This window comes from Galleria mellonella, unplaced genomic scaffold, assembly GCF_026898425.1.
Source record: "Galleria mellonella isolate WM207_F2 unplaced genomic scaffold, CSIRO_AGI_GalMel_v1 utg312, whole genome shotgun sequence".
Lineage (NCBI taxonomy): Eukaryota > Metazoa > Arthropoda > Insecta > Lepidoptera > Pyralidae > Galleria > Galleria mellonella.
In genome coordinates this window covers 6386796-6409796 of record NW_026442074.1, presented here as the reverse complement: position 1 = coordinate 6409796, position 23001 = coordinate 6386796, and the positions used below count along the sequence as shown (strand labels likewise).

At 29.3% G+C, this 23001-nt stretch overlaps 1 protein-coding gene across 1 annotated transcript in view; it reads right to left on the bottom strand.

Annotated features, from left to right (window-relative positions):
* LOC113515198 (uncharacterized) overlaps nucleotides 1-19396 on the bottom strand; it is a 55289-nt gene extending 35893 nt beyond the window's left edge. The window contains exon 1 of the mRNA XM_052896081.1: nucleotides 19036-19396. The gene's annotated coding sequence lies outside the window, so the exon portion shown is untranslated. The remainder of the gene's footprint in view (nucleotides 1-19035) is intronic.
* Nucleotides 19397-23001: the final 3605 nt, after the last annotated feature.

The window sequence follows — 23001 nt, the reverse complement described above, 5'->3', positions numbered from 1 at the left end:
AAAGATTGTATCGAATTTGCGTAGGTTAGAAATTAGATATTTTTTAAATATCTAAATCTAAAACGAAATTTAAAAAGTTGCGGGCAGGATTAACAAAAAAAATTATAAGATATAAATTAGAAAGATGAAAAGAAAGCCACTAGAAATAACATGAAAATAAATCATTCAGATTAAAAAAATAATTATCAAACTCGGTTCACAATTAGCGAAAATTTTAATTTGTGTTCTAATATTCACAACAATATATTAATATGTTTAGATATTGTGATAACAGCAACAGTTTCAACAGACAAATGCCTCTGACTATCCATTAAATATGATAGTCGTAATCATATTTTTTTTATCCAAAAATAATTAGTAGATAAAACAATTGACCGAAACTTCATCTTTCGAGAACAAATTTAACGTGTTTGCATAAGCTTAAATAACTCACTTCGTATGTAATATCAGGACGTGAGTTTACCGCTACGTACATTAGAAGTTTGATACTGTAAAATTATTATTTTTATCATCTAATATACAGTTTTTTTAAATACTTAGAATGGCGAATAAACTAACGATCCACCTGATGGAAAACGATAACTGTCTCCTTTAAATATAAACAGCACTATGGGCATCAGAGAATACACCCATGGTTGCCATTTCTGAAGATTATGCACTTATACCCTGTAATTTCTCTGTCATATCCCATACTTCAAACCGAAAGACAACCATGCAAGCACAACTGCTTCACAACAGAAACACGAGTGAGACAGAGGTTTGTATAAAGTCTCCCTCTAATAAACAATTATATAATAATCTTCCCATGACAACCCATTAATGCCCCACTAATCGGCATTAATATGTCCAAAAGAAAAGGGCATTAGCCTACTTTTACCAAATATCTTGGCTTAGGATTTTGTTTCAAATTCTCCTTCATGTTCAAAATGAACCTTTATAGAAATTGATAATTATAATATATATAAATTTTATACTTTATTTTTTTTTAAATTAAATCTAAGTTAACAGTGAAAAAAATGTAATAATTAAAAATAAACAACGTAGATAAAAGAGTCATCTTTAGCTAAACATTTCTCTTTTAAACTAAAATATTTTACAAAAAACCCTTAGTAGGCTCACACAACTTTCTAGACATTAAAAGAAGCGGTGATACATAGTATTCTTACTCCATTACGTTATCGACGTAAGAGTTCTATTAACAAGCAACAAAAAATATTTTATAAAATATACTATCTTTTTTTTTATAACACAGGGGGCAAAACGCATGCTCTATGCGACTTACCTGATGATAAGTGACCACTGCCGCCCATGATCAGTCACGTTGCAAGTGTGCTGCCGGTCTTTTAAAAAAGAATATGCTCTTTTCTTGAAGGTTATCTAACCTGCTCGAACGTTCTTTTGTTCCTTACCACCAAATACCGTATCCAATTTTTCTTATCGGGATAAATACAATACTGTCGAATCATATTACATTACTGTGACTGTAAGTACTGTATTATGTTATTGGAATATAGTATTATTAAACCATGAATACAATATTGTGACAGTAAGTTAGAGTTAAAAGTACATATTTACAAAATTTCATTAAAGCCAGTTGATTGAACTTGAAAATTAGCGTGAGCGAACATGCTTTCGACATTTTACTTTGTATATAGGGAGACGATTTCACGATTCTAATCCAAACTTATACATATCTAAGAGTTTACTTGCGCTTTATAATCATTATCATCAGCATTTCAACTATTATCCGTCCACTGCTGGACATAGGCCGCCCCCATAGATTACCATAAGGAACACGATTACGCTTTATAATACACACTTAACAATAACTTTAGTATTTACAGTACTAATACAATACAATAACTGGATATCTATGATTACAGTTATACATGCATTTTCCCATTTATCCATAACACGTGCTTTGACAAGTTGTTTCGTTTCGTGAGGTCAGTTAGCGACCGCGCGCAATAATGAAATGTAATGTCTGTATTTCATATTATTATTATTTTGGAAATAGTTGCTATGAGTATGTGTGTTTTTAGATTATACGTATGCATTCTGTCATTAATGTCTACTAACGACAGTTATATATATCTACTACTATATATTACATTGTATTTTTACTTTTTGTGCTATTAGATTTTTTGCAATTACCTCTTTTCATTAACTAAGCATATTTTCCATTATGAAAAAAAAATATGTTTACATATAGAATATAGGTGCATCACGAATTGAAACTTTATTCCTCATAATTCCGCTGCACAGTTCCTTTAATCAATCAATGTAAATAGTTGATAAAATCAATAGGTGTATATGAAACTTAACTTAGTATTTAATCTACAAATTTTTAGCGATCATCAGCTGAATCTATTTTATAATATAAATAAGAATAATAAAAATAAAATGAGCATATAAGCTTATTATATTTATAATATTAACTAAACGTCTAAACTTATAATTGCTCGTTAACGATATCAATAAACAGACTCGTATATCCAACAATTCTGCTCCTCGTTCAATATAATACATATATTAATTCTAACAAGTACGCTAAGTGGCACGAACGAGCAAACAAGAGTTTCGAGAAACTGCATGGAGAGAGTCACAGTACACCAACGCTATTTAGATATACATTAGGCACGTACTCGTATATAGTCAACTGTAGAAGTCAATTTAAGTACTAAAATATTCATAATTACCAGGAAGTTCATATATAAGCTTTTAATAGCTTATGAAAGCTAACTTCATCAAGATATCATTAGTCTATACCTAATATTGAAGAACGAGACTGACAGATCGGTCATGACGCGATTCTCTAGAAATTATCGTGGCATTTTTTTAATATTAACTATTGTGAGTCAAACTGTAAATTCTCGAATTTTAAAAATCATAATTCTTCTTTGTTTGCCACCATTGGCCAACTAACATGACTTCTTTCTCACTATTTCATCCTCCATTGGGCCCGTACATGTTAATTAGTAGACTTACTATTATCTAAACTATTGTGACAAGAAGACGAATCATTCTATTTTCATCGATTTAAAAAACCTAAATTATTCATCCAAGAATGGATGACTCTATTCATTATAGATAGCATTGTTAGTATATAGTTAAATAATACTACTTTATAATGTACCCTACATTATAATATTTAACTATAATTTAATGTAAGACAAGTTCTTCCTGAGACCTTTTCTCAAATTCTAGTCATTAGCCTCAAATGAACTCGCATACATTATTGATTATAACTTTCTAAGAATTTCCGTGGAAATCAGTTTTGTAATAAAAATCGATTTTGAATTTTTAATTCCATTTCATCGGATTATATAATCGAATTCTTGTATTTAAGTGGCCGAATAAATAAGCCAGAGTCAACTGAAAACAATAAAAATAATTTATTTTGGTATTTTAATATGTTACGTTTGTTAATATCTATTCATGTACATTACTTTACGTAAACGAGTCACAGTTTCCAATCTCAAATATGCAAAATAAAGCCTACTACTACTTTCTTAAAAATCCCTTTTTTTATAAATTTTACTGAATAATGTTGTCTACTTTCTTGTAGCTTATAAATTTGTCTGTTAATTATAATTATATACCTTTATATCTAAAGGAACATGTCTTACTAATCATTTCCTCGTACTAAGTAAATCTCAATGATGGTAACCAAGAAAACAAGGTATTTTTACAAGTCTGCATTATTATATAATCTTAATATATAAATATCCCGTGTCTTGATATTGATTGATGCTAATGTTCGAAATCACTTAACTGCTTTTAATGAAATTTTATAAATATGCATTATTCGCTCCAACTTGATAAATAGAATAGTTTATTTACTATTTATTTAAATTGAAAAATAATAATATTTAGTTTAAATATTGTATTTCAGTTAAGTATCTATTTATAAAAATGCAATGTAAAATTCTATTGTAAATTCAACAACATGTACCAACTTTCAAAAAGATATCTTAACTAGTACGTTTAACTCATATAAAATGTGTTAGCCACATGAAATCACTTGGATTCTTGCCCAGCTGACTATGTATAAATTTGAAAATACAATGCCAATGATGTGATGTGAGTAAAATATATTTGTTGCTGTATAACATAAATGAAATATGTATGACGTTTCCCTTTATTACGTACCTACCGCGTAATAACCTTTATATTACCAATTCTTCTGTAGTTAGATATAAAAAAACGTGTAGTTACATAATATATTATATTAAATAAAATATAATATATTGTGTAATTTCATCACTGAAACCTATATCTACTTGACCAATCCACATTGGTGTTCACTTTAATACAGCGTTTATTAATGTAAAGTTCGTACACAATTTTAATAGTGTGATGTAACTACGTATAACAAGATAATTTAATTAAGTGAATAACAATGATGATACTAATTTATTTTTTAAGATGCCGATTACAAATTCCTGAGATTAGAGTTTGCAAGTAATCCAGTGACAGACGAAGACAGAAACGGAATTTTCTATAATAAGTACCTAATATAAGGGTAATTAAGAAAGATCTAAAATAAAATAATCGCGCGTACGAAGCCGCAGGCTACTGCTAATAAATTTCCAAAATTAGTTTAAAATATTTAGAGTAATTATCTAAATCCCATATCTGGAAGCTCAATAGTGTAAAACCAAACAGATATTTAGATTCAAAATTTTTTATGGATTTTTTATTACACCTTCCAATAGAAGATATATAAAAATTAGAGAAAATTGTTTATTAATTGATCAAGTTAAAAACTCGCAGCTTTCTAATAAATATAGTTGCTACACTAAAAACGACGTTCTCGTATATAGTACCGTTATTAAAAAAATACTAATATAATAACTGCAGTGAAACCGTAATAGTAGTAGTAATTACATCTATAAACTAGTAGAACTATTTTAAACTTTAAAGTTCCACTATAACGATCGTCACCATTAGCATAAAATATTACTTATATATTTACAGCCAACTAAAATTTCCAATATGAACAAAATCCATAATTTATGATTATGTGTGTTACGTAGACATGGCTACGCACTCATCTGCTACTCAGACCATTAACGATTAAATAATATATATACCCAACTCAAATATAAACTTTTTCAACCTCCAATATACAGTTGTAGGTATCTTCCTTTTAATCAATGAGGTTGCTGTGTCATCTTTCTGGATGTTTGAAAATAATGTAAATCCGTAACCTTGCATTTGAAAATTCTATATTAAATAATAAATTTTACTATCCAGCTACTCGATCCTTGCTGCTTAATGATTTTATGGATATTCTGTCCCTATATACCTCTTAACAAATATCTAACAACAAATTCGTATGCCACTTATCTAGATGATTTACACAATCCAAAGTCTTGGGCGGAATAATCGAAATATTTATAAACGTTTTTATTAATGTCCTATTAAAAGATTTCTTTAAAGTTAATAAATCATTTGTTACAAGTTTAAAAACATACCTACTACCAAAGAAATCGGTTTTAGGCATGTCCTACTTACATACATACAAATATGGAGTAAAATACAAAAAAGAGAGACTCCTTCTAATCTATATAAATCTATCCGTGTTTTATTTGTATGTTACAACATTGTTACTTTATTAACTTTAAGATTCTCATCTCTTATAAACCATAAAACATGGTTACTTACTTAATGCGTGAATATGATTGTAATATTAAAAAGCATACGCCAAGATTTTGTATGAATAATGCAATAGTGAAAAGTAAAATTGTTCGTTTTGTAGATAGATATTCGATTATAAAAAAATCTCTTATATACGCATACTAGGTATATAAAATACGATTTCATCATCATCATTTCAGTCGTTAATTGACTACTGCTAAACATACACCTCTACATTTGTTTGTACTGGGTCGCCACCCAAGAACGTTTCTTCACCATCGGTTAAATATTTTTTGACAATCCTAAATTTTATTTATCTGATATATAGTTTATACTAAAAGTTGTATTGGTTTCCAATTTTTTTACTTAATTACAGATTATATATAGAATCATAACTATAATTTCAGTCGATGGAAAACTCATAAAGTGTTACCAAATCATTTTCACCTTTTAAAAAATTAAATTTTGAATCGATTTGGTAACACCGCCTGCGCTAACGATATACCAGTGGCTTATGATTGGTGAAGATGAAATCAGATTAGTTGTGTCATTGTAATCAATTTAATGGAACTTAACAACGAGTGTCCAAGATGTACCGCGTGAAGATAGTGTAACTACGAATAATGGGGACTGATATCTCCACCTAATAATCCGCCTCCAGATCCCTTCCCACATGTCGTAATCTCAGACAGACTCTTAATAACGAATGTACTCTTAATATCGCCAAATTGGGGAAAAGGGATTCTTAGTAATGGAGTCTATTAACATTGTTAGTAATATACCCTATCAGGTACGACCTCCACGCGGTTTCCTCTGAAAACCATGGTGGTTAATTCTTGTCGAATTTGTAATGATGGGGAAACTGACCTGCTTTCATCCTCACATATCATCTCTCACTAGTGCTCCGACAGCATATACGAGTAGGTATCGATCGCGCAGGTAGAGTTACCATACAGTTTTCACCGAACACATTTGAATCCAACAGCTGACTATTTATTACACATTTTATATCCATAAAATACGTAGGTAGATAGTGGTACGCTAACTATATATATATATGATGTATTGGGTATTATTAGTAAGTATATACTGCTAATCTTGAGATATTCTATACTAGTGATCATGTTACAATAAAATTTACTGCTTCAGAGTCTATGCATGTATTTATATATAAATAAATTAATATCTCTGGACATATTTTATACAAAATCATCTAGACCCAATTGTAAGCTATATATTCTAAATAAGGCTACATTTTTTTCGTACATGTTATATATAGAGAACACTTTGATTAATACAAATATACAGAGGGGAAAGGGATTATTAGTAATGGAGACTGAGAATCCTATTGCTAGCAATATACCCAATCAGGTCGACCTCCTCGCGGTTCTCCCTGGAAACTATCAGGTTAATTCCTGATGAATTCATCATAATGAGCTAACTGGCCTGTTTTCATTCTCATCTATCACCCTTCACTGGTGCTCCGCCAGCGTATCCCGTTAGCCCAGGCGGGGTTACCATACTATTTTCACCCATCAAAAAAAAATACAAATTTACATGCTCATGAATGCAAATGTTTGTATCGTGCAAGGATCGAATCTGCGATCATTGGAAGGTAATATGTTATACCGCTACTACCAAGGTCTTCATTACTAATGTACATTTAGTTTCCTTGCATTACGTTCAGATAGTTTCACAATAATGTATATCGGCGTGCAATATTCCGGCTGAGGAGATCTGGCGGAAAGTATTAATTTCCAGCCGCTCTAGAAAGTCTGGACATGATATATAAGCAGACAGATAAAGTAAAGATAGCGTACCACTATCTGTTGCATTCGTCGCGTGTACTCTTTACTTTACGTATTTTTTGCTGTTACTCTATCAACCGACTTTAATAAGAAAAAGATTCTCTGTCGATTGTATTTTTTAAAATTGAACCATCTTAATGTTGATTTCGTACTAATTTTAATAAAATTAAAGTTAGTTTTCTAATTAAGTTAATTACAAATTATTGTAAAGGTAGCTAACTCTTAAAATCATAAGTATGTCAGAATAGGGCAATATCGATTATATACTCAAATTCAAATTCAAATTCAAAAATCATTTATTCATGTAGGACATTTTAGCCGCTTATGAACGTCAAATTTTTACATTATAATTTTATATTTTCCCTACCGTCCAGTTCGGTATATAGATCCAATTGAGAAGAACTGGCAAGAAACTCAATTGAATTACTTTTTTTAAAGCCAGTTTATTTACAATGTATATTTATATAGGTGTCTATGTCTAACATTAAATGAAAATTCAGTGCATGAACAACTATTGCCATGCACACTCGTCATTCTCATATGTAATATAGAATAATAGAAGAAAGTGAGAGCAAAATATGACATATGACAAATAGATAGTGAATATTTTTTCCAAGACAGCGGAACAAATGGCGCCTACTTTGACAACAGTGGTTTTGTTCCTTATAGACAACCATTGATAATTATACGAAGAATATATCTATAGTATGTATATGCACAGCATTATTTTGGGATGAGTAAATTTAATACCTATATAATAAATATAATAGTGGCAAAACCGCCATTATGGGGGAGGCCTGTGTTCAACAGTGGACAGTTAACGGCTAATGTAAATGAAGACGTAATATAATAATAATAATACTGGTATAGTACAACTAATATAAACATTATTTATTATCTTGTATAAGGACTATATATTTAATTTTACGATAGTCAAATGTTAGTTCTCTATTTAGACTATTATTATATTTACATTAGCTCTATAAAATCTAATATATGTATGAGTTTACCACACTACAAAGTGCCAACGTTTTGTAATAACAAGGTGTATTTCAAAAGGGTTTCAGTAAAAAGGAATGTTTTATTGTATTATGCAATGTACTATAACCAAGGCTTTTCGTGTACACTCGTAAGCCGTAAGTAATTTTCATAAATTTGGTTATAAAGTGCTAAAAGTGAATATAGAAGGATAAAAGCGAAAGTGATAGCTACGTTTTCCATTGAAACTCCGATGAAACCCAGCTTCTCTTCAACTATGTTTCTATTACATAATAATTGAACTAGTTAAAATACCACTACAGCTGACGCTTATTTCTGCGTCAATCATAAATAATATTGCGAGGTCTATTTTTTTAAATTCAAAATAGTTTTCTCATATGTAGATAAATCCACTTATGCCAGGGGTTCCCAAACTTATTTTATCTACTGCCCACTTCGAGAATAAATTATTTTTAGCGCCCTTATTTTTCTAGCTACTTAAAAATCACTACTATTTCAAATTACAAATCACCCCTTAAGCCTCTACACAACGCCCCCATTTTTTTTCTAGATCTCTTACCGCCCTCCTTTAGGCCTGCAACGCCCACAAGGAGACGTTATCGCCTACTTATGCTTTAATTTATAGATTAGAATATTACAGATTATATTTTAAACGCTTCATGATCTAATGGCATGATCTGAACGTATTTGAGAATGGTACTAGCTACTAACTATACGTATTATATATATTTGTTCCAGTCTGTCACTCAGTCTTATATAACATAATATAATTAATTCATTACACAATAAACCTTTTATTGCCTTACTAATTTGTGTTAGTTCTTCTCATTATAGATTAATTCCAAATTCGACTATCATAAAACGATAACAACTACATTTATTGGCCTATAGGTCTATGTTCATATACAAGCTTGTTGTCTTTAATGAAAAAGTAAAAACATATGACTACTTATAAGTAGTAGTGGACATTAAAATTATATAGGTGTATAATTGGTTATTTCCCGTAATTCATTCAGTTAAGTAGTTTATCCCCGGCTTCATAATATATTTATTATGACAACCGGAAAATATTGATTAACCAATATAAAAAGCAGCCTAAATCCATTTCTTTGTACTACTATAAATATACATATATACTACATTTCATGATGATTGCTCAAGCCATAAATGGCCAACAGGTAGCAGTAGAGGTAGAAACAAACTCACTTTCACATTTATAATATTAATAAGAATTATATTCTACATAATCTACATTCTACATAATATACATTAGAATCGGATCTAAGGGGAGCCAGGGGAGCAAAGGGCTATTCGATCGAGTGATATTCGAAAAACAAATCGTACATTCATTCTAAAAATGGAAATATTTATTTTTGCCTAAAATAACAAAACAGCCACATTAGGCCCTACAACATGATGTATTTTTATCTATGATAATACGCCTAATAATATGTATCTACATAGATATGTTAATTAAGTAACAACTACAATAAGGAACAGTAAAACAAGTAAATACATTACGAGTATGGCAAAATATAAACACAGAGTCAAAATATGGATAATTAAATTCGTTAAAACGCGCATTCACTCTAGCAATCTCAGAACTAAAACTCCGTAACGTGCCTATTTTCTTTTTATCCGATTAGATGAAACTATAATAGTAAAGAAACAACACGCCAACAAAAATATATTTTGCAAGAATAATTACAGTGTTCATACATATATATTTTTAACAAAAACGTGATAATTTTTTTGGCATCTAGATAATAATAGGATTCTAATATTATCTAGATTACAAACATGATGACAAACTTCTGTCTATTACAGCTAAGTATAGTAAAAGCTAGTACAATATTATGTTATCAATACAATACACTAAGAATAACTAACTAAAAACTTCAACATTAAAATATCGAAGGTAGACCTCATCTATTTAAATTCATATCTTCATTCACACAGCTAAACTATGAAACTCTATACAACTTATATTATTATATTTATATATATATGAACATGTACGTATTATGTATATATATATATATATATATATATATATATATATATATATATATATATATATATATATATATATATATATATATATATATATATATATATATAATATGTATTCAGATATGTGGGTATTTTAAATGTAAGCTTATAAGTTAGTTTGTATAGATAAGCATATTTATTATTTATTAGTAGAAACAAACATCCTGTTTTCAGTTCTTATTGTGCGCACACTGCCCGCATAGTTTTGCAATTTTTTACTATTTTTGGGTTGTTATGAAATTTTTAGTAAATACTTTTTATTAGAAATCATTTTTATAAACTTATTAATATAGTACATATACATTTGTATCTGGGCATGACGATCATACGAGTTATATGAGATATATGTTATATTTTGGAATGGCGAAAAGCACTGACTTTTCCGTAGAACTTTTCACTTCTTCACAAAAACCTGACAAACTTATTGATAACGACCTCATTCTTAAGACATTCGAAAGGCAACCGATCAACAATATGTATCGCAATCTAAAAATGAACAATACCTATATAAATGGCGTCTTATTTTTCAAACAACATTCTTATTAAAACGACCTCCGACCTCCACTTTCGCTGATACTGACTTTTTATTTAGATTACTGACACAAAAGAAAATAACAATAAAACTTCCGCTTCGTCATATTTAACCACGCGAGTTAAACCTAACACTCCTTACCTTGACCGAACTCCCGCTAAAAAGCGACAGTTACGTGACTTGCACCATGAAAAAGAATATCATGGCGTCTTACAATTACAACGATCATTTAGCTATATGGCCACTATAAACCAATTAACTTTGATACTTAATTAATAGCATTCATAATTAGAGCATTTTTTATGATTATAATTCATTAATATCAAAAAAATCTAAAAATATTATTTTATATCTAAAGTTCTTGGCATTACGTTGAAATAAAGATAATTGACACCATAAGTTATAAGTATAAATATCGCAGAAATTTGCAAATTTCTATTTAAAACAGTTTCAAACGAGCATTCAAAATACTAATATAAATATAGGACGAAAATTTAAAATAATGCTTACAAATATGGTTAGAGTCATGGACATATTTATTTTTACCTTATATGTTCGCACTAATACTATAAGATCATCTTTCTTATTCGTCACAGCAAATGAATTTCAATAATCAATTTAACGGTGATTGTTACGGACCTGCTATAAAGAATTTGATACACACTAACCTAGTACACGTTAGTGGAGGTAAGGCGTTTAGGAAATCATTAAAAAATGTACCTATATATGTGGGTCATCGCGTGTTTGAGGATGTTACATTTCGAATTACCAGTACTTGATAGATTTACAACAGAGATTATGCTTACAACGTTAACTGAATGTTTAAAAAGTGAAACAAATTTTTAATTACATGATCTAAAAATACGAATGAAAATAGATCAAAGGTAACCTAGAAAAGTAAAATATAAGTTACTAGTTACATTCCGTGATTTCCCCCACATAATAAAGTATCTTATGTTCTCAGAATATAATTTATTCATATACAAAATTTTACTCGAATCTGTTCAACATTTATTGCGTAAAATATTTACAAACATCCATCCATTCTCATAATCTTTCGCATGTATAATAGTAGTGGGATATAATTTTATAATTACAAAATTAATTTCAATACATTTGTCTATTATAATTATTATTTGCTATTACCTACTATTATATTACTTATATTTTTAATCCTTATGTGACATATTATTTTGTTGTATTAATGTTTATAGAAAAAATATTTTACTGTTTCACTCATTTCTATTTGTTTTGTTATTAATAAAATAATAAAAAAAAACAACTGAAAATTCGTATTAAAAATATCTTTAATATCATCCACAAGGTACTAATACTACTTTAATAGTATAGTTATTATTCAGCAGACGCTTTCACTGAAACTTACCTATCTATAAAAAAAAATGAATATCAAATAATACTTTTTAATCTGTTAATATCCATTGACCCAGCACTGATGAAAAGATGAGTGTCAAATATTTGTTTGTTAAAACTACAAGTCATAGTGGGAAAGTGTGTTCGCATTTAATGAGCACTAGACATCATTTTGCCATAGACAGAAGTTATCTGTACACCATTGGAATGAATAATACATGTATATTTTTGTACATATGATATATACCCAATATTGTATTATTGGGCAATGATAAAATATATTAACGAAGTGAAATAAAATACTTAAACGATAAGAAAGTTAATTAATTAAAAGTTTAACACTATCTAACATACTACTAACATATAATTTCTAATCACCATTATAAATTATAATTATCTATTTATAAGAAGTTTTAAAAATAAAAAAAAAATAAAAAATTAATATATTTTTTTAAAAATTAAAAAAATTAATATATTTTTTTAAAAATTAAAAAAATTATTATATTTTTTTTACTATGCTCGTTCCAATAATTCTGTGACATCTTTCTTTTTTATATTTTATGGATTTTATTAAATCCAAGAATTTGTAATTATTCCATGATTTTTATTTTACGTTAGAGAATAGGTACCTTTATGTTATTATTAGACAGGGCCAGTCGTACATGAAAGTATGTAATACTTTCATGTACGACTAGGGCGTGATTCACAAATATACGATATATTTGTTCTCATAAGTTTTTTAAGTCTCATTATAGAGTATTAGAGTTCTTAATGATCTTTATAAATACAGGAATCTAATATATGTCTACCTTAGAGCAGTCTAAGGCAACAAAATTGATAAATTTAAATGTCATGATCATAAATTAATTTCTTTTTTTACTACCAGTCAAAAAAATATTAGTATGTGCAATACTATAGGTAATATTTTACATTTATTATAATAGTTATAACAAATATTACTTACTACTCTCTCACTATGTATAGAAAAACAAAAGATTTAAAAAAAGGATATAATGCAACTTATTTCAATTTTGAGATTACTATGGAATCAAGTACCTACAAAATCATCAAACTCAAAATTGGCAATTATATTGCATACACATAAGCTCCTACTTTTTAAAGTCGACGGATGAACAGAAATACGTATAACATTTTAAAGATTTAAGGTGTCATTGTCATATGCCAAGTTCAAGTATAGACATAAATATTAGATAGGTAATAATAAAACTACGATACTATGGAATAATTTAGCACACTAAATTTAGCCTTTCGAATGATAATACCTATATTGACATTGTTTTGGGTTTTAAATCATAATTTATAACTACCAGATTCGAAAATTATCTTGAAAAAAATAGAACTGGTAATGGTATAAATATTGTAACTACAATATACAAATATTGCTATATTTTACCCACCCTCATTTTGTACATTAATCACTCGGGCAAAACCGCGAGAAATGGCTAATTAAATACTAGCTATTTTCCACGAAAATTTATTTTTTATTATATATTTATTTATATTTTTATTATTAAATACAAATTCAAAGAAAAAGATTGCATCTAATAGTTTTTCTTACAAGATGTAAATTTAAAAATAAATCTCGCTCGCGTTGTCAGTATACACTGGCGAGGAATCAGTAAGCAAAGATACATATGTAGGTATGAATGAAATCATAGTAGTTGATCTATCCTGATCACGGTGTTTTCTAGAAAGAAAAGTAATAATGGGACCTCTAGTTTCTATTACTAACAATCCCTTCCCCCCTTGCATCTATATTGATGCCTACTGATATCAAAAATAAAATTTTCTAAAAATTTGCTTTAAGTACTTATCAAATATTACTTTTAAACTATTTTGAGTGGATACATGAACATCTTCAAGTACATCTCTCAAAATAATTAAAAAACTTGTGGATATCCTAAATGAAATCTGAAAGTTTTAGAAGTAAAAGTTTCTAGCATCCTAGTAGCAAAAAAGTAGAAGGAAATTATTATCTCTGTAGAACTGTGTAACTTCACTAAAATAGAAATCGAGTTTGTCCATAGGAAACAGTCGGTCAGAGTTCACCTATGGAATTCTATGCAAAATATACCCCATGTAAATAAGCGGGTATAACTGAACAAAACGGATCTGTTTTAATTTCCTACGTAAAAATGTAGTGAACAATTTTCTCCTTACGTACGGTGAATGGTTAACTTTCGGAATTACACACATTTCGCCGAGATTTGCCGCGCGACGTGACAGAGATGAGCTAGTCATCAACATTCATACATAAATTAATTTATTTTCCTCAAATAAATCTCTTATTAATTAGATGAATTCATTATAATTAAATGAACTAATTTAGAAACTTTTCGCAAATATTAAGACGTTTCAATGACAGAAACATAAATTATACGGTCGTAAAATTTATTGGTTATTAGGTGTCCTTTTTACGGCTTTTTGACGAATAGACGTATGTTGTTAGTCATATTAATAATATTATATTATCTATGGTCGTATACATTGAAAGCATCATTTTGCCGACCTCACGGTTGTCGTGTCAACGTTTTATTAACGTCTTAATCACTTTTGGCAATCAATGTCAAGTATAAGGAAAAATATAAATAACGTATGCAGTAAAATATATAATGAATATCCTACTACTATTATAAATGCGAAAGTTTGTGACGCTATATGTATCTATACATATATGGATGTTTGGTACTCTTTCACGTAAAAAGTACTGAAAAGATTTGAATGATATTTAGTACACCGTAGCACCGCGTTTAAACATAGGCTTCATAGGTTATAGCCTATGCGCCACTACAAAAAAGATCCCCACCACAAATGGTCTCTTGCCACAAATGAGCAGAATGGGGAAATTAGGTACCTAAATATAAAATTGGGAACTTAATTTTCTACTAATGTGTGCTGAAATTTGATTACTAGTAATACTGTCGCCATGACTAGGGATTGGTTTAGAAGTATTATTAAAACCAAAATAAAGGATAATTATATACGGCAATTTTTAAATACTGTATACCCGGTAAAATTATTTAAACATTTTAAATAATAGAAAATAAATTTGTAATTCTGAGATTAAATTTTGAAATATAATAATCTATTTTATACGTAAAAAAGGGACCCTGCGGCTAAATGCGGCACTGGTACACCGGTAGGTTACACCTTTAGAACACAAGAAACTTTATATACATACAGCTTTGTACCTTCTCGTAGGATTTCAAAAGCCTTCCTATTCGACGGTCTTTATTGTATATTAGAAATCCGGCTCGTCTTCGCGCCAGTAAACATAATTTTCGAAAATAAAACAAGTAACACAGGCTATATAAGCCTGTGTTACTTGTTGATAATAGAGCTTCCTATGGGTAAAATAATTTTTAAAATGGTTCAGATATATCTGAGTTTGTTTTTTATAATCGAACACACTAAAAAATCTTTTTATAATATTAGTATCGATATTATACGATATCTACGTAATTTATTTTGCAATAGACAAGTTTCATTAATCTAGTAATTTTTTTTAAACGAAGCAACATATTGTTCACAAATCTTTATCATCTATTAGCTGTAACTCGCAACTTTGTCCGTATGAATTCTATCAAAAACTATGTGTAAAAATATTTGCATCACATCACATAGCAAATATTTATACAAACTTTCGCATTTATAATATTATATTCTATATTGATTTTACATTCTACATTAATATAAGAATTATGAATATGTTCTCTCATTATTTGAATAATGAAATATTTATAGCTATGTATATCTGTACCACCTGTGTCCGTATGAACGAGATATTTTATACTAACACGAGTATACCAAATTTCCTGACGATTGGTTTAGTTGTTAAGATACCAAAAAATAACAAACTCACTTTCTCATTTGTTTATTTATAATAATATGTCATAAATAATAATGAAACAAATAAGCTTTTTTTGTCTTCTTTGATCTAGCTATTTGAAAAAAAATCGATAAAAAACAAAGTGAAATCCAGAAACAGGTAAAATGTCTATAAAATTATCAAGAAAATGTGTGTTGCTGCTTTCAAAAACTTTTTGTTATACCTAATATAATTTAACTAATTGTTATTCATTACAACCTTGGACAAAAAAATATTCCTAAACTAGGAACATAATTTTACATTATAACAATTAAACAAATTGTTACAACTGTTGTTATATATAATAAAAACCGGTAGAGCTGTATCTATATAAAATTACATATTTTTGACCTGCGGATTATAATACCATAACTAGTTTGTGGTTTATATCACGGTTTTATACGTTTTATATAAAAAGGGGTCATATATTAGATTTTGATTCATCACAGCCTGCCTATATAATTACCTATTATATCATTTTAAAATTTCTAATTGTATGATTTCGAAACATGTTAAGTAGATAAAATTAAAGAACATACCTCCCATCCAGTGAATTAACAGCCACATTTTGCTCCGAAAAAAGTAACCTCAATCATGAACATACACACGCATCGTTGAATGCTGACATGTTTCATAGATACATTAGATTAAAATGGGTTTAGAATGTCAAATCATGCATTTATAAGTAAATTTTACGTAACTACCATAGGCGTATAAAGGCGTATAAAGAAGAGGGTGGGCTGTGTCCACTTCTAATTATGCCCACACTAGGATTGAAGCAGAGTTTTCAGCTATGCATAAAAACATGTCTGTGAGTACATATGCGAATTTGTTAATGAGCCTACGCCCTCTACAAAAAAATTTTAACTACGCCAACGCATACTACTAATATTAAGTAGTTGTGATGAAAATAACAGAATTATTATACCGTCTATATATTTTCATTTATGAAAAGTATTAGCATATAATAACAGTAGTTGTATGCGACCACGACCTTCGATTATACAGATAGAGTATCTCCATACTAATGCTTCATCAAAAACAAGTCAACTTTTTTATCCATGTGTACGAGAATAAGTTTATTTTAATGTACATTTACTACTCAGTACATGGGAGAAATTATATGTATGGAAGAAAACGATACAAAATTCTTATGCATATATTTGAAAGAACAAGATAAACAATGCATTTGTAATGTTCATATCGAATCAGTTCATATCGAATTTAGCTTATGTTTACTGATTACTTAGATTTATATCCAAGAATATACACTTATAATATGTTTTCGTTTTAAAATCATTGAAAATGGCCGCCATTTTAAGAATACATATATATCTATTTGTAACCAATACGAGTAGTTATTTATATATATAATATCATAGGAAATAGTGTGTGCCCCGGCATAGAATGAGCCACCCCTTCCTTTCCCGTGGGTATCATAAGAGGCAACTAAGGGAGGACGAGGTATGGGTAGCAGCGTCCCTCTTAAAACATCTCTAAAAGCCAACTCGCCTGTTAAGCGTGGCAACTACTGGCAGAATAAAAATTTAAAAAATCGATTTTATCTGAATTTTTTTTAATTTAATTACAAAATGGCAAAATTTGTGTTGATTTAAAAAAATGTGACTAATTTTGTCAGCAAAATGTCAATTAAGCTGACCGTTGACATGTTTTTGAAACTCGATGCTCTCTCTATATAATCTAAGGCCATGACATTATAATCAGTTATAGAGAAACGATCGTATGAGCTGTACCGGTGTGCGCGTGCTCGAAGCAAAAAGCTCATAACTGTACATCCACAGTCACACCAGTAACTAGATTACATCTCTCATCATCGTAATAACACGCAAAGATACGGCCGCAATTCTATCTTTACTCATTTTAAATTTATTACCGTATCTCTACAATACAGAGTGAAATCGAAATTATTAGCATCCATTTAAGGGATTGCTCTACTGATCCAAAAACTTGATTCGAAAATGACAAAATATTTTGAGCCTTCCAGACCAACTTCACAGGTACAAAATCTACTATGTAATATTAGCGGTTAAACATTGTTTATCGATTTTTTAAAAATGAATTGGATAAATGTACACTGAAAATACAGATACGGAGCTAGTATAAATATAAATAATAAATATAAAATGCGAGTTTCACCAATCGCAACCACAAAAAAATATCCTTATACTTACCCTAGGACCGAAATACCTACATACTGTCTGTGCTATTTCACACTTACGAGTACATCACGCGTATATTCAAATATGGAATATAGCTTCCCACAATTTTTTTTCCAGTAATTACGTCACGGGAATTTTAAAAAGAGGAAAATAAGGTTTCTTCAGGCTAGGCAATAACAAATGTGGTTAAAAAAAACAAAGGGTATATGTACTTACTCGATTATCTATTTAGTCAAAGTTAAATATAAAAGTTAAATATAACCTTTGAATTCAAAATTATGAAATATTTACCCTTTCGACTCAATTAAAATTGAATTTCGGAAAGATACTCGAGAAGTATCGAATTATTCAACCTGTTAATAGTTTTAATAGAGAATGTACTGGAAGATCGTCTCTTAGATATCGTACTACTAGTGAATATATTGTTTTGGAAAGGTTTTGTTTTATAAAAAAAAAAAAAAAAACTTAAAATGTAGAAAAGATATCTGTTGTTCAAAATATAAGCGATTGAGTTATTTTTCATAACAACATCAAAATAAAGCCATTAAATTTAACACTTACCATAATAACATCCGAAATTAGGCCACGTTGTTGGAAATCCGAAAATTAATATATTTGTAAATCAGCAGTTAATGAACAATAAACCGAAACTCGTTTTAAAACAATTTTTAATAAAGCAATTCGAAAGGACACGAACAATAAAATCACTCAACTAAAGAACACATCACTTTAAATTCTTCCTTTCCAAATTTGAATTACGCGCTTAGAAGCCATAGACAAATTTTAGACGTCTAATTGGTAATTTTAAAATTTAATTGGTTTGTTCTCACATGCCAGTGACATGCGGTAATGTTCGTTCGGAAGTGTGTCGCGTCGGATGCGTGCTGTGAACACGCCGGACGGTGGTCAACTGCTTCAAGTTGATCTTGCTGCATATACGCATCGCACTATAATGCAAGTTATCTACTTCATTTCACATTTTAATTTCAATATCTTCCAATAGTATTGATAAACAATACGAAAAGAAAATATTTCTATTTTTTTAATTTATTTTCAATTACTTAGATACTCATGCAATACGTGCATACATTACCTACACAACTTAAACTTTCACCTGTACGGAAAATCTTTAATAATTATCATAATTATTATCAGGTAGTAGATAGTAATTGTTAGGTATTTAAAAATATTTAAGATAAGAACTAAAGTTAAACTATAGGAGTAAAGACTTTCACTTTTGAATTTTGTACTTAATTTAGGCGCCAAATACCATTTCTAATGAATGTGTGAGTGGTGCATGTCTATTCTTCAGAACGTTGAGTCATAAATTACAAATTAGTTTACATAGGCATACGTCAATCTCACTATTCTTTAATATTCTACGATTTGTATCTATATTTGTTTAGAAATATATTTAAATTTTAAGTGAATGTTTGCATTTAAATAAAAATAAATAATGGTACATTCATGGTTTACGTTGCTTAATTTACGAGACTTAATTTGAAATGAATTATTTAGAACACATATATAGGTGTATGTGTTTGACATATCCTCCATTTCTTATTTAAAAACACATTTATTCATTTTTAAAAATTTGTTCAACTTCAGCATCTTGGTCTTTCTATAATAAAATAATCATTAAGTATAATTCATATATTATCGGATCAGATTAGTAAAAATGCAGAGTTGTAATACTAAATCAGTATTGATCATTCTAAACCCATTGCATTGTTTAGATTAGGTTAGTTGGGCTTGGACATTTTTTGTTTTTGGTTAGATGCCCACTTATTTTAGAAATTACCTATTAGCTGATCCTCTAACTTTGTCTTGCCCAAATTCTATGTTTTTCTTATCCTTTTTAAAAACGTCTAGATTGGCGATCTGAAATTATGTGATTACCTACAACTTTCAAAAAAATTTGCTGTATTGTTGTAACTTTCATATTTATAACATCGATACAGCTCATTTCATAAATGGGACCTTCATGCTGGAAGTCTAGGAAATTAATTAATCTTAAAGCTGTTATGAAGATAATATAGTTATCACAATTAACGCTAGAATAAAATAATAAAAGTGGGTGTCTTTTTAACAGCTAAAAAAATCTCTCTTAATTCACAGTCCACTGGTAGGATACCTAGAAATATATTGGCCGAAATATAAGCCAGATAAAATAATAATATTAAGTCAAATTAGGACCGATTATGTTCTGAATAGCTAGTGTGAGTCGTACAAAGATTTATATATCATTAAAATTGTATAGAAGTTTTGGTTTTGATACTAGTAGTTTTTTTTTTTAAATGGATGACAATGGAATAGTAACCCCGCCTGCGCTATCGGTATACACTGGCGGGGCACCAGTGAGAGATGATAAGTGAGAATGAAACAGGTCTAGGTAGTTTCTAACAATAAATAAATCACGATGATTTCCAGGGGAAACCACAAGGAGGTCGACCTAACAAGGTATATTACTAGCAATGGGGCCACTGATACTAGTAACTGAACAAAAGTTTTCAATAAAATTGTCAACGTAAACGCTAACGTAGCAGTAACATAAATCAAACTAACACTAGAGACACTGTAGTCCAGTCACTTTCACACTGTAAACCAGGAGGGAATTTAGAGAAGTAGACAAGGATTCATACTTTCGCTTTAAACCATTTCAATTGTAACAATGTACTAGGATTAGCGAGTCTAATTAGTTACTTAATTGGTTTTCATAGCAAGTCGTGGACTTCATTTATTCATTATAAGTTTCACTTGTGAAAATATTGTTACTTATATAAGTCGACACAAAATGAGCTCGAAATACATAATAAGAAATCATTGCGTCATTACATTTTTAATATATATTTTGAAGATTTTGATAAATTTGTCTATATTTGTAATTTTAAATAAACAACAACGCTGTTGCTCTTCTTGCAACTTCTTTATGTTCTATTCATCTCGATTTACAGTCATTTCAGCATTCACTCCCTTTTCAGTCATATCATTTCTTACGCAATATGTTTTTAGATTTTCCTCTGCTGTTAAACATTGTTACATTATCTTCATCCCTCTATATCACATGTCCAACCAAGATAAACTGTTACTTTTTAACTTCTATCTCTCTCTCTCTCTTTCAATAATTAAATATTGTGCCCCATAAAATACCTACTACAATTATGAGAAAACCAGTTATTTTGATTTAAAAACTAAACTACTGAACCAATTTTAATAAATTTTCTTGGGAACCAATCTATGTACATCCTATCAGATAAAAAAATCCAAGTTGGTGTAAAACTGACGAAGTTAGATATGTGGTAACAAACATAAAAAGATACAACCATATGAAAACCTCCTTCTTTTTGAAGTCAATTGAAAATACTCGAGTCTAATAAAGTACTTCAATATCTAATGCAAATACGAATGCTTGTATAAGTAGTTACATATATAAGGTTCAAAAATTAATAGAAAATCTAATCTAATTTGAAAAAGTACTCGAATACATTATATTATACGACTATTTGAGTATTTGTCCGAGTCCTCAGACTCGAATTAGGATCCAATTCTTTTTTTAAGTAAGTACCAAAATATTCAATTACCAAAATAGACCCAATCGACATATCTATCACTGTGATTATTTCTTATAACTGTTTGTATTTATAATAAGTTTATTATTGTAATCTTTTAGAGGAAACAATAAAGAATATCTATCACTACTCCCCATTAACAAATAAATGAGAAACAGGATCACACACAGCGCAGATTTGAAAAAATTTATGACTACTTCGAGTAGAGTTTCGAGAAGACTCGAGTTTCTTCAATAAAAAAGTGAAAAAGTTTCTTCAAGACAGCGAAAAATAATCCATATTTCTCTATTGTGTTATATGAAGTAAGTTACGGTAACTACTTAGAATCAGATTACCGCTTAACTCCTAAGCTCAGTGACTAATAAAAATATAAGATGTCTTCGCAAATAGGTATTAAAGATAATACCGGTCTATACGCATTAAGGCAATATTTGTACACGAACCGTTATGCACTCATTACTCACTGCTCACTAATAACAGATATGCTTCGACCACCGATAGCAATGTCGATTAAATTTCTAACTAGATCGACCGTATCTCATTTAATGTTTAAGATTTATAGCTTATGCCTGACGTTAATCATTATGTAGACTACTTAGATTACCTATGTAGATACTCACAAACGTTCAGACTTAGGTTACATAAGCGTACCTGAAGCTTATGCTTCACTAATCTCATTTTTTGGTTAAAAAAATCGACAGAACAAAAATGTTGCTCATTTAAATCGATTTGAAACGGAAGATCTAAAATCGATTCATGAGAAAATTAAAAGATCAAACTCAAGAAAGTCAATCTCGATCTTTTGTTGTTTATTTGTAGTTATGATAACATTTGTTGCTGTGATAAAGCACTGTAACAGGCAGACAAAGTTGCGCCGTAAAGGTTCCTTTATACTGTTGTAGTACGGAACTCTAAAAAATACCACGGAGCGAGTACAAATAACAATACAAACCCACGA